Genomic DNA, 16917 nt, shown 5'->3' on the forward strand with positions numbered 1-16917 from the left:
GCTAAAGATTCTAGCCCTTCCTTGAGGGAGCTTGGAAGAAGATCCTGAAAAGGCACCTTTCACCCAGTGCTAAAAGAGACTCACCCATTGTCCACTCTTGTACACACAGGTGTGTCTGTGGGGGAGCATATGGTATATTAGTCACAGTGTTTTCCATGGTAGTTGGCAGATACCCAACCCAAAGTAGCTTAAGTAAAAAGGTGAATGCTACTACCTGTGTACTGGGAATTCAAACGGATGAGTCCTACCTAAGGCACAGCTGGATCCAGGGGTTCAAAAGATATTCTCTCTCTCTCTCTCTCTCTCTCTCTCTCTCTCTCTCTCTCTCTGTCTCGCTCTTGCTCTCTCCTGTCCCCTCCCCTCTCCCCTGCATTTCTCAGTAATGCCTGCCTTTAGTCTTAGCCAGGATGGCTATTGTCAGTCTCACACCTCCATCAGCATTAGTGCCTAAGCCTGTAGAAAGAAAGAAGGTTTAGTGAAGAAGGGCCAAGAAAGGAGCTATTGCAGAGGAAAGGCAGGCATGAAGGCCTAGAGGTAGGAAATCGGTCAATGTAGGCAAGGATGAGAAAAGAAGCTGGCCTGAAGCAAGCCAGGGGAGGAGGAGGGCTGTAGAAGAGGAGACTGAAGAAGTGGACAGGGCATGAGCTGCCTTGGAGTCCTCAGAAGGAGATGGGATGTTGTTATTCTCAGTGTAGTGGGAAACCATTAAAGGTTTTAAGCAGGGCAGTGGCGTCATCTGCTTCATGTTACAAAATCAGGCTACTCAGGCTTTGAGGTTCTCAACTTAGGGATGGGGTGAGCAGTATCACCTTGCCCTCGGAGAGACATTTGGAAGTAAGTAGAAGCATTTACTTCCATGCTACTGGGCAGAGGCGAGGGATGCTAAACATTCTGCAATGAACAGGACAGCCCCGACATTGAACAATGATTAATTAATGCTCCAAATGCCGATCGCATTCAGCTTGTTAGTTGCTATAGGGAAAATGTGTTGTAGCTGGGCAAGAATAAGTACAGGATAGGAAGTGACTGGAGCTTTCTAGGGGAGAGATAAGTGTACCGTAGACTAAGGTGATAAGCAGCATATGTGGTGAAACAATGATATAATTAATTTGCGGGTAGAACTCCAAGGATTTGCTGATGAATTTGATGTGGGGGTGAGTAATAGAGAGGTGAAGGATAGCTCCTGAATTTGTAGCTTTGGAAACTCGGTAGACGGTGGTGCCATTTACTGAGGCAGAGGGCACTGGTTTATTTCATTTGAGTTACCTTAGCTTCTCTCCTCTCTGTCTTGAAATCGTGCAGTTGATTTTTCTGTCAGGCTAACCCTTGCCTCTCAAAGAAGCAAGTGAATCTGAGAGACCTTTGTGACTGGGGAAACTGTTTCACCTTTCACTTCTCATTTCCCTCATTATACGACCAGATGTATACAACAGCGTGGCAGGATTGTAGGGAGGATTAAATGAAATGGTAGAAGTTTATGCTTGGAATCTTCTTGACATGTTCAAGGTTCTCAGTAAATGTCCTATCTCTCTGCGTCCTCATCCTGTCCTCTGAATTTGGTTGCTTCAGTACATTATGTTCTTGACCATCTCTTAAATGTACTCTCTGTGTGTCAGGGCCATCCTCTTTCATGATTTAAACTGTCAGTCTTACACAGATGACTTCCAACTTTACATCTCCAGCTTAGGCGTCTCTTTTGAATTTCAACACTGCATTTCCAAATTTCTCCAGGATTTCCTCACTTGAATTTACCTAGAACAGTTTCCTATGTGATTTATTTTATCTAAGACATGCATACCTGAAGACTCAACATTATTTAAAATGTGCATATTCTAGAAAAAAAATTCTTCCCAAGAATAAAAACATATATTAGACAGGATGAGTCATGGAGCTGTTAAATCTACTGTACTTATAGCACATTTTTGCATTAATGTTGCTCTATATTTTCTCAACATAATTTTTAACATTTTGCTGAGTGTTCGCTTCTAAATTAATAGCATTGCATAAGTCTCATTTGCTTGCCTTTTTAGTGGCTTTTTAATCACATCTATCTCATGTTGCAATGTTACTGAATATCAGGTATATTTCTCAGTACCTGTACCGCCATCACCAATTAACAATATTTGGTGAATGTTAGGATAATACAAACATTAATTTCCCATTAATCATTTTCATAAAATATTGCTGATGTGGACACACCCTAATTTCTGCCTTGGCTTTTAGGATATTTTACCACCATTCCTGAAATGTTCATTTTCCTCTGCCATTGGGCTGCCCCTTCCCATCCTTGTAATTATTCCTGACACCCACAGGGACTCTCCCACATTCACTAATCGCTTTAGTGTCTCTCCTCTCCACCCCAGCCAACTTCAGCACCCCTTGCGGATGGCCCATCCCCACTCAACATCTGGCTCTCTCCCCCATCTTGCCTCCTCTACTACGTCTCTGTTTCTGCCACCCTCTTGTTCCCACCATCACACCCTCACGGAGCAGTTAGCCTCATCCTGAATGGCAAACCTTGCTCCACCCTTGCTCTGCCCTTAGCCACTTTTTCACTCACCTCTCAGTCACCCTTGATCAGGTTAAACTAGTTGTTCAACCTCACTGAGGGCTTCAGCGCCTCTGTTTCTACCTATTAGTCCATCGGTCAGACTGCTCCTTGTTTTACTTCCTTGTCTGTGAGGCCCAATCCCACAGTCAGTCACTTCACTGATACCCACACAAGCACCCTCTGCAAGTCTTGACCTCTGTCCTCTGGACCACATGCCTTTCCAGGGCCCACCTCCAGCTGGACCTTTCTCATCCTGTTCACAGCCTGCCGGGTCCGGCTAATGGACTTCCCATAGCTTGGCTCTTGATACTGTGACAAATGTTGCTCTGTCCTCAAGTGGGACCATGGGGTTACCCACTTTCATGCTCCTCATTTTTGCTCCTTCCTATTTTGCACAATGGCGAATCAATATATTTGCCTCTTTTGAGTTCCTGATTACACTCTTATATCTTGATCCTCAACATTTATTCGGTTTCCAAATATTCCCAGGTAAAAATTCCACCCCCACTCCCCTCTAGTATATCTCCAAAGTCTCCCATTCTTATGTCCTCTCTTGCTCAGAGGAGATGTCTTTCTCCTCTCTCAAGCTGTGCTCCCTACCCTACCCCACCCTCCGTAATTATTTTGCCCTCCCTAGCATCCTTTCAACGCTTACATCAGCCTCACCCTTTCCACTGACCTCAAGTATTTTCAGATAATTCCCATGCTAAAAAAAGTCATTCTCCCCTTCATCCTGCATCCCTCTTCCCTATCCCTCCCTTTTCCTTTCCCATCAAACCTCCTTTTGAAAAATATTTACTAAATTTCTTTTAAGTGTTACATGCTCATGAAGAAAATTTGGAAAATACTGAGAAGCTGCAATAACAAAAATAAGTGCCTCCTAGAGTCCTACATCTCAGATACAGACACTATTAACATTTTTTGTATTGTAGTCATTCTACCTCCAAACCCTTCTCCACAGAGGTGCTTCATAAAACAGTATAATTACCCTGTAGTTTCAATGGTCTGTCGAGCTATTAAGCTAGATTATAACATAAATGTTTTCTGTCACTACATAGGCCTCACAAACATAATTTGTAAAGACTTGTCAGTATTCCAGCAAATGGACATATCGTAGTTTGTTTATCCATTCTCCTATTGTTGGATGTTGAGGTGGCTACCGCCCTTTCAGTTGTAAGTGACATGGCAATTATCAAACACAAGACAATGGACCCAAAATGGAGTCACTTATGCTAATCCCCACATCTCCAAACCAAGACTTAATTACAGTCTCAGCTCTCTCAGAAATGGAATCTTAAACTAGTCCATCAGGAAACCTCTGATCAGTACCAGTTAGATAATTCACTGACAGACTTCTGCCATCCCCTAGCGGAAAGTAACTTTACAATTAATTAACTCACTTTTTTGCCTACTATAACTGCCTTGTTCCCACTCTCTTCTGCTTGTAAAAGTCTTTCAGTTTGTACAGCTCCTTGGAGTTCCTTTCTAACTTCTAGAAGGAATGCTGCCTGATTCCAATCAACTTTTGTTCAAATAAACTCAAACATTGTAATGTGTATCAGTTTATCTTTTAACACAATAAATATTATGCATAAATTTTTCCAATATTTATGAATATTTTCTCAGGGTAGAGTCTCAGGAATAGAACTACTATTCTAAATTAATAGGAATATTTTATGATTTTTGGCATTTATTGTCCTATTGCTCTCCAAACAGAGTTTACCAGTCTCCACAGCCAGAGTCTGAGTGCCCATTTTACTGATGATGACACCACTCAGTATTACCCTTCCCCCAGCAAAGTGCTAACTTATAACTGCCTTAGTAATTAAGAGATAATTGATTATATCCCTATCACACCTCAGTCCACTATGCTTTGGCTCATATTCACACCAATATAATGAAATTACTCTGGAGAAAGGTCCCCATTGACTTCCTTATTGCCAAAACCATTGACCCACTGATTTGTTTCTTCTGCTTATGCTATTTAATTTCTCTGCAATGATTGATGCTGTTGTTTACCTCCTATTTGGAGCTTTTTCTCTGTCTCTATCTCCTATAGACATCTCTAAAGAGGTAAGAGTCCCTGGGATTTTCATCTTGGCTCTTCTCACTTTGTATGCTCTGCCTGGCAACCTTATCCACTCTGCAACTTCCATTTTCTGAGTGGTCTCATTCCATAGTTTCCTGCTTCTGTGGTATTTTTAATCTCCTCGTCTCTAGTAGGCCCACACCCTCAGCATATAAATGAGACTCAAGTCTCTCCCATTTTTTTAAGAGGCCCTTCCTCAATCCTGTACTCCTCTCTTTCATGTGTCACTTTCTCCTACCTGCAGCCAAGCTTTTAAAACAGTGGTCTCAACTTCCTGAACTCCCATTTATTTTTTTTTAAATGATTTTGTTGTTATTTTCTTATTTTGTACACAGCTAAGATTACAAAAGTTGGTATGAGTTTGAGATTAGTAGCAAACTACAATGGATTTATTTATTTATTCATTTATTTGTTTATTTATTTATTGGGCTCATTGTCATGTCACAGACTTATCATGTTCAGAAGTGAGCATAGAAAATTCTAGGAGGTTTATTTCATACTAGAATACCTCTTGTCATTTGGTGGGGTGTTATGTTTGTTTTACTCTAATTTCATAGTTATAAGTTTTGCACTCTTTCAACCTGGGCTTAACCTAAGTGGTCTTTATTTTATTATTTTTTTCAAACAACAATTTGGCTTCCACCCCCACCACTCCATTGAAACTTCTGTCAACAAAGGCCATCAGGGACCTCTTGGGTGCTGAATCCTAGAGATACATGGTTAGCTTTTTATTTTTGTTCAAGTTCTCAATGTCACCCGACCCTCTGATCACCCCTTTCTGTTTTGAATTCAGTCCTTTCTTGTCCATGGAGCCTGGCTGTCTCCTCTGCAGCCTTTCAATCTCAGACTTTTTTTTTTAGTTTATTTTCCTCTGCTTGTCCTTGAAAGATTAGTTTTCCCAGAGTTCCACCTCAATTCTCATCTTATTACCTTACCTCCCCTCCCAGAATGAGCTCGTCACTCCTGGGTCTCAGCTTCCATGCAGTACTAATGATGATTACTCATCCCCTTTAAGCTTCAGGTCCATTTATCCAACACCTGTTATAAGTCTCCACTTACAGATCCATTAGTTCCTTCAAATTTAACAGTCCGGAACTCAGTTCTCCATCCCCTCCCCTCCCAAATCTCCATTCCTGTGACAGCAGCATGACTCCTCAGCCTAGTCACGGAGCCTGGCACCTCTGGGGTCATTCTTGGCCCCTCCTTCCTTCTCACCGCCGGATCTAATGAGTCACTAAGTCTTGATTTTCTACATCCTTCTACATCTCAGATTCATCCCTTCCTCTCTATTTGCCTGGCCATTTCTGTCTCTGCCGCAGCATCACCTCTGACAGGTCTCCCTCGTTCACAACTGTATCAGTCAGGGTTCAACCTGAAGAGATATTACAGGGAATTACCTTAGGCAATTATGCCTACCCTTAATGGTGGGGCTGGATGAACAGTCCCTCTAAGGCTATGCTATATCTGATGCTGAAGCCTGAAGTCTTCAGGGCAGGTGTTCAGGAAAAGAAGATGGATGTGATGTGGAGAGATTGAGAGCAGGCTGGAATCCGCAAACATAAGCTGGAACCCCTCAAGGATAAGCTGACACCCATGTCCATTCCTTTGCCTCTGACATTAGTGATGAGGGTATCCTGCAGAAGATGGCATCATTCATCACTGCTACCTGGAGCGATCTTTCTGAGAACCACGTCTTCAAAGTCCTTCTGTGACTCCCCAGTGCTTTGAGAATACTATGCAAATTACTACAGCACAGAGTGTCCTCAGGTCCCTGCCTGCCTACGCCTCTGTCTTGGTAGCTTGTCATTCCCCTGACCTTCCCCTTCTCACCTCTTTCTTTTTGCCTTCTAATTCACACACACGTATACACACACACACACACACACACACACACACACACTCAGAAGTCATATAAAATTACAGTAGAAAAACACTTACCCACGATATTTGAGCCCGGGTTTATTTAAAATGAGCAGTATTTCTTAAGTTGAGATATTTCAGCTCCGAAAAAGGAGAACAATTGGAAAACTATGTCATTACCTGCTAAAACATAGAAAAGGCTGAGAATTGTCACAAGTTATAAATTACACGCCAAGTATCCTCATGTCACAGGGAGATTTCACTAAAAAGAACGTGATCCTGTGCTCTTACACAGGTCCTCTCTGTTGTCATTGACTGTCATTTGTAGCTGCATAGTGTCTGTTAGCCACCATATGCCACTGGGGCAAATGATTCTCCAGTTGTTACGATGGAATAGGTTAAAACACAGGCACTTCTGTAAAACGCCTTTTTAGCACATTTCTGGGTTTGGATTCATTGGTGTTTAGACTCTTGGGTTTAATTCCCCCGACTCTGCTTGCTCCCACTTCGAGGTCTTAAACACATGATCCCTCTGGCCCTCTCCCAAGTCTTCATGCAACTGACCTCTATTCACTCTTCAAACCTTGTCTAAAATGTCACCTCCTCCAGGAAATCTTTGCTAGTTCCTTTTGCCCCTCTGTCTGCCCAGGCCTGGGAGAGGGGCTAATTCCTTGACTTTCTTTTGTAGTTAGATTTACCATACTGATTGGAATCTACTCCTGAGGGCAGGGGAGATGTGTTTTTTTAAATTCTTTATCCCCAGCATCTAACATTGTGCCTGTCACAGAGTACTTACTTCATTCTGTGGAAAAAAGCTTAGCATATTAATTGAATGGAGGAAATTCCTTCTTACCCCCCAAAGTCCTGATCCATCTGTCCACTGAGGAGCTGAGAAACCCAAGCTTGGCACATTCAACTGAAGATCATTTCCTAGTGTTTTATACGCTGCTGGTATGAATACTATTTGTTATAATTTTTTGAAGGGCAATGTGGCAAATTCTATCAAAAACTTTAACATTAGGAATTGTCTTTAACCCAGTAATCCAATTGCTAGGCATTTGTACTTAGGAAGTAATTAAGGGTATGAACAAAGATTTACCCATAAGAATGTTAATTGTAACAATGTTTATAACAGTAGATAATTGGAAACAATCCATATGTTTATCAAATAGAGTTGATTTGAATCATTGAATCACCTGTCAATGGACTGCTATGTAGTAAATAAAAATTAAGCTGTACAAGTGGGTTTATTTATATGTTAAGATGTTCATAATCTGTTGTGGGGTTTTAAAAGCAAGTTACAATATAATAGGTACAGATTACATTGTTTTTATATGAAATGTGTAAGATATAGTCTAGAAGGATAGCCATAAACTATTAAGAGTGTAGTGGAATATTATCATCTTTTTTATTTTTCTATAATGCACATAAATTGCTTTGATAATATTCCTTTAATGAGGAAAAAGTTTAAATAACTTGCAGTGACTTCTCTAAGCCCTTCACCTTCATCAATAGCCATAAATGCTTTTGGACCAAAAGGAAGAAGGAAAAAGATTACCAAGCATTAAGGCATGATTGGGTGGATACGTATCACATGCCTGATCTCAGTTAGTCCTGTGAAATATACATGTTGTCCCCATTTTTATTGATGAGAAAACTGAGTGTCAGAAAAAATAAATTGTACCTATGCCTGAAGTCACACAGTTAGTGACAGATTCCATCCAATAGTGTACCCAACTATAAACTCTGGCTTTTCCCCTACACTACTCAGGAGTGCCGAACTCTGAGGCCAGTGCCCACACTGAGAAGGGTCAAAACAAATTAATTCCTAAGGTCATTGTCCTCTTATGTAAAGCCACCAGAGGCCAGGGACCATTGCATTTGCAGAAACTGGATCAAAGCTGCGGGGGTGTATATTGGTTTTGCCCAGTGGTTAATGAATAACAGTCTATCTATCTGAGTATTGACCCAACAGGATCTATGATAAAAGGCACCAAATATCACACACTTCGTGAGAAGAGCACTGAGTTAGGGGATCTTGGGTCAACCTCTGGCTGGATGCATTGTCTTGGGCAGGTTGTCTAACTACTTAGGACTGTGGTTATGTCATGTGAAAATAATGAGTGTTGACCTACCTAATATCTAAGGACACTTCAATCTGTAACACTGTATAGTTCTGTGATAAAATGTATATCCCACAGCGTGTAGGAAGGGCATCTTCTTATGGGAAGGGGAACAGGAATAAACATTTCCAATGTCTCAAAGACGCCAGTTTCACCAACCCTCAGAGAGAGATTTTTATTATTATTTGCAAAATGAAGAAACTGGTTCTTACAAAAGTTACAGGGACAATTTCTCAAGCTTTTGAGCAGCTTTCTGCATGAAACTTCACCTCTCCCCAATTCTTTCGTGTTCTTTTTTAAGAATCTGTGATTTCATGACAAGTTCCAAGTTTTCTAGAAAATTAGTTAGGGGTAAATTAATGCTTTCTCTAACAGAGACGCAAAAAGCTGGCACACCATTTCCTCTGACAGATTCACACAGGTCTCTGCCCAGCTCAGCTGCAAGTCCTTTAGATTGGCTCAGGAGACGCAAGACCAAATGTTTCCTAAAGAGACATTCCTCAAAGCTTGAGCACTGAGTGGCAAGGTCATGCTTATAATTTAAAAATAAAATGACTTCAGAAATTTTGTTCTCTGTTCCATTCCCACTAACTGGGAGACACTGCTATAGTGGGGAAGGGACAGGAAATGTACAATTTCACCCACTCCTCTGCTAACCAACCTTTTTATTTTCATCCCTCTTCCCTCATCTCTTCTCCCACTGTCTCCCCATCCACACTTACTCTTTTTTTGTCCAGTTTTATTGAGACATAATTGACATACAAAAAACAAAAAAGAAAAAAGAAAAAAGAAAGTTTAATGAAGCAAACTGAACTTGGAAATAGAATAACAGAAACAATAAACATTTATATGGTGCTTATTAGTGCTACACACTGTTTTAATTGCTTTACATATGTTAAATCATTTAATCCTTACAACAGTCACTTGAAATAGGGAATATTATGTGAGATGATGGATATTAAACTTATTGTGGTAATCATTCACAATATATATAAGTTTAATCATCCACCCTTACTCTTATAGCACCAGCAGGAACTGCTTGGTTGAGCTGGTAGGAGGTAATTAGCAGCAATAGGCATAATTATGTTACCTACTGGAGGACAGAACCCTCATACCTGCCTCGAATGCACTGCAGACAGGATTAATTTTTAATTGCCTCTTCTCTGTGCCTCTATAGCAGCATGTGTGTCAATCTTCATTTTATGCAGATTCTACTACATTGATGATTCTTGCCTGAATCAGTTACTATACTGATGGTTACAATGTTGATTTTCTAACTCTATTATTTCATCTATGTTTAGTAATTCCCATTTTATTGTAAGCAAAATTTTTTCCTTCTTCCTTATTTAGTTAGTACCAATATGGACTCATGGACCGCTATTTTATTCAATAGATTGTAATTCACTGATATCATTTGTTGTGATGCTCAGGTTGTCCCAGGTATTGCAATGGATTTCCTTCAAGTGATTTCTTTTTATATGAACTTATCATCTTTTGAGCACTTCCTTACTTCCTGTCACAAGGCCACTTTCCCTTCCCCTGGAATCAGCCATTTCTTCAAGGAGCTTTGGTTACTTTTAATGGGGAATAGTACTTAGAAACCAAGATCTGAACACAAGATGGGTTCACTACTACTGAGAACACTTGTGTGGGGACAGAGCCAGGAGTGCAGTTTCCAGGCTCTTGGCCTCACGTATAAAGGTGCTGGCTCAGGTAGTAAATGGCCATCAACTGTGATTGGATGGCCATCAGCTGTGGCTAGTTGGCCGTCAGCTGTAACCAGTGAGCCATTGGCCACTAATATAACTGCTGTGGCTACGCTAGCAGAAAAATTGGGGCTAGCAAGAAGATGTTGGGTGAGCTGGCAAGCGGCAGAGTGTGGGTTGCAGATCATGTGGCTCCTGCTTCCTGTGTCTCCAACCCAGCCGCCAGTGAGACTATAGTGGTATGACTCCCCTATCTATGGCTCTGTGGGTGTTCCTTTTTGGCCTCACCATATTCTGTGTTCTTACGTGGGGAGAGGAACTAGAGACCCCAGAAGAGGCTCCGCATGTCACACCGCATGACAACTTGCTTCCAGGCCTTTGCAGTAGACACAATTAGAAAGAGTAATAATTTCATATGGTTCATGTCGTAGTCGGGGATCCTGCCAACTACGCCATGTGTCTTGCGGGGAGTCTGGCGGGGTCTCTGCTCCCGCTCCCCACAAGAGAATGCAGGACATGAGGAGGCAAAAAAGGAACATCCAGGGAGCCATAGATGGGGGAGTCATACCACTATATTCTCGCTGGTGGCATCCGCCTCTCTGCAATCCGCTCTTGCTAGCTCAGCCACCATCTTTGTGCTAGCCCCCATTTTTTCTGCTAGCCTAGCCACAGTAGTTATATTAGTGGCCAATGGCTCACTGGTTACAGTTGACGGCCAACTAGCCACAGCTGATGGCCATCCAGTCACAGTTGATGGCCATTTACTGCCTAAGCCAACACCTTTCTATGTGAGGCCGAGAGCCTGGAAACTGCTTTCTGGGGCTCTGTCCCCAGAGTTCAACTTTCACTCATGCTGTCTACGTAAAATCATGAATTCATACTGCTACCTCTAGAGACAGACCAAATTCACAGAATTTTTCTTCTCTTCTCTCATTCTCACTAACACTGTCCCTACCCCATGAGAACACTGGTTCCTAAACAGCAAAGTAACAATAACATTTACAACACACAAAATCATTTTAGGAATTGCTGAATCTATTTCACTATGGAAAAACAAACCTACAAAGTAAAGTTCAAGATTTCTTTGCATTTCTTTTTTCTTTAGACTGAGGACATATAATCAAAGATTTGTATTCAAAAGTTACTTGAATTTGTTCTCTTTTTTTCTTTCACTGTGTCTGATATTCACTTAAAAATAGGTTCATTTGTTTCTGTTTGTATTCAATTCTAGCACACGCCCCCTCTCCAAGTTTTACTGAATTGTTTTGAATATGTAAGACATTAACATGATTCCAAAAGTAAAAACTATACAAAAAGAAAAAAAACACAACAGCTCAGAAATAGAGCTGGCAATTTTGAGTAATTTATCTTTTGGGTCTTATTTATATTTAGAATTATCTTTTAATTATTACTTGATATGTCTCCCTCCAATAGGGTTTGATGAGTTCTCCTATTGAACACATCTCCTCCTTGATCCATTTGACTTTGGCTGTCCCTTATCCCTTTACCTCCCCGTTTTATTGAGATATAATTGACATAAGACATTGTGTACATTTAAGGTATACAACACAGTGATTTGCTATATGTATATATTATAAAATGATTACCACAATAAGGTTATTTACATCCATCCACTCACATACTTACCATTTTTCCTTTTCCTTTTTTTTTTTTTTTTTGTGGTGAGAACATTTAAGATCTATTCTCTTAGCAACTTCCAAGTATACAATACAGCATTGTTAACTATAGTGCCATGCTGTGCATCCGATCCTCAGGACTGAGTCATCTTAAAACTGAACATTTGTACCTTTGATCTCCATCACCTATTTTCCCCACCCTCCAACTCATATCCTTTTATTTCTTCATCAGAATCTCCCCAGCAACAGGCCAAATCCAGAAAAGAAGGAACTGAATCATGGCTGAGCTTCCACTGAAAGAAAATGTGCTAGAGCTGCCGCCCCTCTGTGAGAATGGGTCATGCAATCACGACCTGGTTATGTTAATTGGGCAGATGTTCCCATACATGGGATATTGGAAAGGACACATGTTTTGGGTGACACAGTCATCAAATGGGGATAAAGATACCTCCCAACATGGCTTTACGAGGATTAGTGTTAAGTACCTCAAACTCAGCAGAGTTGGCATGAGGTAGGCACTCAGCAGTGTTAATTCCCTTCCCTTCTTTGGTCAGTTTATGGACAGTACAGGTTAGGGTGGGATGTAGCAATAAAACTGCCTATTGGGAGTGAAACCCATGAGAATCAGCACCTCTGGGAGAAGGAAGCCATCTGCAGGGTGGCCACACCCTCCAAGTTGGCTTGCAAAGGTGTTGATGGGGTAATTCAGGAAGTGCTCAAGTCTGACTGAGATGCCAGGTGGTTCCTCAGAAAGAGGCTGTCCGTAATTAAAGTTTAGCCTTCTGCCTCGGACTCCACCTCTAATTCAGGAACTTGGGTGTAGGCCTGGCAGTGGAAGCCACTAATGAAGGCTGCAGCTAAGCCAAGTGTATTGTTGCCTGGTGTTCTGAAGTGACAATGCAGTCAATTTACAGGATATAAAAGGGTGATCAGAGAGGAGGAACTTGTCAGTGTTCAGCCCTGCTGGGAGACACCAGAGAGGCATCCCTCCCCAGTGTGAATTAGCCATCAGGCTTCTTGTTTATACATCAGTTACTTGTGCGTAGGGTCAATGTGAGTCAGCCCCCAGGCTGAGTGACCCTGAATCCTGAGCAAAGCCTGAATGTGAGACCTGCAAAGCTGAGACGTCCTTGACATCGCTTCATAAACTGGCACAGCTGCCTCCAACCTCATTCACAACTGTGAGTATGAGATGTAGGTTTGCAGACCCTACCCACCTTCCCATCTAATCTTTTAGACTCTTTTTGGTGAGGTGCTAAGGGCAAACTATGTGCCAGGCACATTTGTGAAGGATCCCACCTTATCCTCACATCCATCCTATGGGTTAACTGTGGCCTTAGTTTATCATCGAGGAAGCTGAGATTTGGAGAGGATGAGAAACTCATCGTTGGTCACACAGCTGATGAGTGGTAGAGCTGGGATTCCAACCCAGACTTGTTCAAGCCCAGAGTGTGTGCTCTACGCCACAGCACCATAGGGATTCTTAGAGGAAATCCCACTCTTGATGCTATAAGGCAGATTTGCCCTAAGAATATTTTTATACTGAAAAATGTGCTCTAAGCATTCTGAATTTTTTCATACATTGTTTAAATATGATTGATAAAAGTAAGATAGGGAAGAGGTACCAGACATAGGGTACTTTAGGAGACAGAATACCAAAAGGTGGTATGAGGCTACTGGGTGGATTGGCAGTGACAAATAACCATCCAATTTATAGAGGGGACAGCTGGAAGGGTTGGAAGGACATAGAACATAAACTATGCAAATCACATTTTTCACTTTTACTGCTCCCACTTCCTTGGAAACCCTCCTTCCTTGCCCATCAGGCATACACCTATTCATCCTTCAAGCCAAAGACAGAATGTCACCTCCTCTGGGAAGTCTTTCTTGATTTCCCCAGCAGCAGAGCTAGTTTCTCCCCTTGTTGCTTTCCTACTGTCCACTCATTGAGGGAAAAAAACACGCCTTCTGCTCTGAAGCCATATAGTTAGAGGCAAACTCTGACTATAAGACGTTGAGCAAGTTACTTAACCTCTCTGTTCCTCAGTTTTCCTCATCTGTGCAATGGAAATTATAGTGGTACCTACAGTCCTGGGTTGGTTGTAGACCTTAAATGAGAGAAGGAACACAGTGTTTAGCACAGGGCTGGCCACATACTGCGAACTCATTTGTGTCAGTATTTGTAACACTGGGATTTAGCGGCATATTGAGTAGGTGTTCATTCAGTATTTGTGGAAAGAAGGAAAGATAAAGGAGAAAGGGTGAGAGAGAGAGAAATAGACCAACCAATTGTACAGATCATCTCTAACCAGCTCAGTGCCAGCCTGATATTTTTACAGCTGTGGCTGCTGCACAATTTCCTAAGTATACTCTCCACCCTCAAGACTTGGTACCTGTGCGAGTATTTCTAACTCCCCAGAGACCTAATCCCATGCACCACACCTCACCCAGCTCTGCAGCAAACAATACCTCACCTGTCTGACCTGTCCTATTCTATTACAATCAATCCTAGGTTACTGCTCTGAATTACACCTGTGTCAGGAGGCAGGGAGCCAGAAGGCATGGTACCACCCTCTCTTGGCTCAAGGAAAATCAAGGCCCTGTTTCTCCTAACCTGGCTCGCCTGGTGGTCACTCCGTGCAGGTAGACTGGAAAAAGGCTGATGGGAGAGTCCCAGGGGCTCTCACTGTGTGAAACAAGGGAAGGACCACAAGGAGCAGTCACGGCACTGACAGCAGATATTGTCCCCAGGCGCTCTGTGTGCCAGAGCTGTGCTAAGTGCCTGGCATGCACTTCCCCTATGACCAGGCCTTACTGCAACCTCAGGAGAGGCTGCTCCTGCTGCCTTGCTTTGACAGGAAGGAGCCTGTGCCATCTACTCAAGTGGCCACATGTCACTACTGAGCACCATAAATGAGGCTAGGCTGAACTGAGGTATGCTGAAGGGCAAAACGAAGAATGGGAACGACCTCTCTCGTATTTTTATATTAATTACAGATTGAAAAGATAATATTTTGAATATATTGGGTTAAGCAAAATATTAAAGTTAATTTAATCTGTTGCTTTTTACTTTTTTAATGTGGCTACTAGAAAACTTAAACATGTGACTTGCACTGTGCTTTTATTGCAAAGCACTGGATTAGAGGATTACCTTACACCAGAGCCCAGATTCAAACCCAGGTTGATCTGTCTCCGCAGACTTGCTCTTCACTCCTATGCTGAAACTTCACTGCTATACTGGTACGAGACTTGTCCCCACATGTGATGGGGACCAAGTATAAGTGTACCTGTGGTGGGGCTCCCACAGACCGAGGAGATATGTTCCTTTCTTTCTATAAGTGAGTGCACCTCTGTGTGTGTGTGTGTGTGTGTGTGTGTGAGAGAGAGAGAGAGAGAGAGAGAGAGAGAGAGAGAGAGAGAGAGAGAGAGAGAGAGAGAGAGAGAGAAAGGCTGCAAGTGCTGCTGTTTCATGGACAGGAAACTACATTTTATGGCGTACCCAGTCTCTTAGGCCCCCTACCATGCAAAAGGCAGAGTTGGAATTTAAACCCAAGTGTTGCCCCTGAGACTGGCCTCTTTCCCTTGCCGTCTCTCCCAGGACTCCCATACTCCACAACCTAGAAGGAGGCTGGGCTCAGGTTGTTTGAGATTGGATTGAAACCCAGATCCCTGGGTGGTGGAGAACGTGGGCCATCATATGGGATTCGAGGAATGATATCTCATGGAAATAGAATGATGTCAGGTAAAGAGAAAGGCATATCATACCTTTCTCTTTTTTCATATTTCTCTGACAATACCTTCATGTCAGAATTGAAATGGCTCTCAGAAATTGTGTGGTTCTAAACCTGACTTCACAGATGAGGAAATTGGGCTTCAGAGAGCTTATGCAAAAAAAAAAAAAAAAAGAGAGAGAGAGAGAGAGAGAGAGAGAGAGAGAGAGAGAGAAAGAAAGAAAGAAAAGAAAGAAATAAAGAGAGAAAGAAAGAAAAAGAAAGAAAGCTTATGCCACTTGCCCTTGGTCACACAGATAAGACTGAAGCTTTACTCTTCCATCAGTGTTTAATCCCCTTTTAATCTGATTGTTTGGGTCCCACCTGTAATTTTTGCATAGTTGCAATAATAGCTTTCACTGATGCACATCTGATGCATTTTCTCAGGCCTCAGACTGTCTACTCGTTTTCTGACCCCTCTCCATTCCTGTATCCTGAGTTCTTCCCAACTTTATTTCCATCATCACTCTAGCCCTGTGAATGTTCACTCACTGGCTGCAAATCTTTGTTGTACCCCAGAATTTAAACATCTAGTTTCCATACCCATTTCTGGTTCTCAGAGACATTTTCCTAGTATTGCTCCTACTGGAAAACAATGCCTAACTCCCATCTTTAAGGAGCTAGAATCATTAGATTTGTGTTTGTAAATCAAGCCTTGAAAACTTTATTTGCTTGGAGAAATTAGTTAGGGGCTGTATCTTATTATGTTAATTAGTTTTATTAATCCTTGATTTCAGAGAGCCTAACACAGGTCCTGGCATGGTGAACATGCTCAATAAGTGCTTGTGGAATTTCAGCAAACTACCATGATTATATTTTTAACAGTAGGTACCACTGTGTGCCAACATGGGTCTAGCCAGACAGGTATATAATCTCCTATGAGGCAGGTGCAATGATTAGCCCATTTTACAGTTCTGGCTACTGAGGCTTATCATAGTGGTTAACAAACTTTCCAAGTTCATTCAGTTGGTAATTAAAAGAGTTGCAATTAGGCTATTATAATAATATTTGGTCTGATGAAAAGAATTCTAAACTAGAAGGTTTCTGTACTGGTTCTGCCACTAATTAATTTATGCTTTTTGTTTAGGCACTCCACCTTCCTAAATTTCAATTTTCTCACCTGCGAAATGTGCTGGTGACATTCACTAAATTCCCATTAAGGGTACTTTTCAGGAGTCTAT

The sequence above is a fragment of the Rhinolophus sinicus genome, chromosome 17 (genome assembly GCF_057876585.1).
Source record: "Rhinolophus sinicus isolate RSI-liver-muscle chromosome 17, RSI-T2T, whole genome shotgun sequence".
Classification (NCBI taxonomy): domain Eukaryota; kingdom Metazoa; phylum Chordata; class Mammalia; order Chiroptera; family Rhinolophidae; genus Rhinolophus; species Rhinolophus sinicus.